The following is a 1,664-nucleotide window of genomic DNA, read 5'->3' as shown; positions in this document are numbered from 1 at the left end:
AAGAGCATTTTCAAGTCATCTATTGATCTACCATGCAATCTAAAATGCAACCGGAAAAGTGATGTTCCTAGTAATTTACTTTCAATTTTACTGATAAAATGCCTGCATATATCAGTCTAATGGGATTAACTAATGAGGCAAGCTAATAATTAATACATTGTTTAGAGGCTGTACTATTTTAAGGCAATAACGAACTAGTGGTGCTGCTCAGCAATGCAATGAAACTGGTTTTTTTCTTTAGGTTTAAAGACTGGGGCAGTCTGGGGTGCACCATACAACTCTCTTCCCAGCTGACTGCAATGTGAAGAGGGGTGGTGCATGTTGGGTCTTGCCCCCATGTATAACGAGATTGTTGCCAGACACAGACCCCAGCCTGAGAACCAGAAAGCATTCCTTCCTGGGGCTGATAATCTAGATGAATCATCACATATAATTAGGGATCAGAGCGTCTTCACCAATCAACTGAAACTATGGGTAGAGGTGCTGGTATTCACACATCAACCTAGCTCATTTTGGAAGGATACCTCAGCTATTCAGGGAGCCCTCTAATAAAATGAGGCCCTGATTCTGCTCACCAAATAATAATTTCCTGAGACATATTATCCTTCTTTATCAATTCTCTAAATGTATATATTGCAACAGATTGAGGCATATGAACGTTTATAGCACAGACAGGCAGAACTCGGGGCTTGTTCCCTCTGCTGTTTCAGTAACCTAGACCGTTACTCCTCTGCAGTTCGCTGTTCTGAAGTTGTTCATGGTTAGTACTTTTTTTTTGTGGGCAAGGCATGGGGAATGATTCATTAATGAAAGAAATTAGTTTATCTTATAATGGAATACCAAACATGTCAGACTTTTGGGGGCATTGTGAATGACAGACTTGCGTGTGCTCCTCACAGACTGGGAAGGCTGTGATTGCTTCTTATTGGGTCCCAGAGCTCCCTGTAATCAGCATTTACAATGGAGAGAAGGGTTGTGTAAATCTTGAAAACACGTACCTAACTCACTTTCTGTCTACAGATTCTGTAGTTGTCTGAAGACAATTCTCTCTTATCAACTGAAGGACTTAATTTCAATGGCATTAAAAATTATGCCCAGTAAATACCTCATTCATGTATCATACAGAGTCATGTACAGAGTTCAGTAAATGTGTTGAAAGGCACACATGTACATAGTGCGTAAGAAATAATAATTTAGATTATTAAATTTCAGGAGTTTGCAAAGTATTACTGCAGGATATGAGAAAAGTTTCAATGATGAAATCCTACTGGGATAAAGGGTGGAGCAGAGAAAATCTATAAAGGCAAAACGGAGAACTCCTGAAGTGCTATTTCCACTATATTTAAGATTTCATGCCAGTAAATGCACTTCTAGTTATTATAACAAAAGTGTTACACTAAAACGGCTAAAAAGGCCTTTAACTTCCTTATTGCCTTCATTTTGTGTTATAAATTGCAAATTAAAAAAAGAAAAAGTATTAGCTTACCCCACCTGGTAAATTTTATATTTTCTAGCAAAGAGAGAATTATTACTTTAAGAAATGACAGCAGCTAGATGAAGGCCATTAAAAACAATCCCTTTGAAGTCTGTTTTCAAGGCTAGCAGGAAGTCTTTCAGAGAAACAAAAGAGCTGATTTTGTCAGAACTCAATGAAACCACCAGCG

The sequence above is a fragment of the Haliaeetus leucocephalus genome, unplaced genomic scaffold (assembly GCF_000737465.1).
Source record: "Haliaeetus leucocephalus isolate CR32 unplaced genomic scaffold, Haliaeetus_leucocephalus-4.0 Scaffold184, whole genome shotgun sequence".
Lineage (NCBI taxonomy): Eukaryota > Metazoa > Chordata > Aves > Accipitriformes > Accipitridae > Haliaeetus > Haliaeetus leucocephalus.
Note: the sequence above shows the minus strand (reverse complement) of the source record.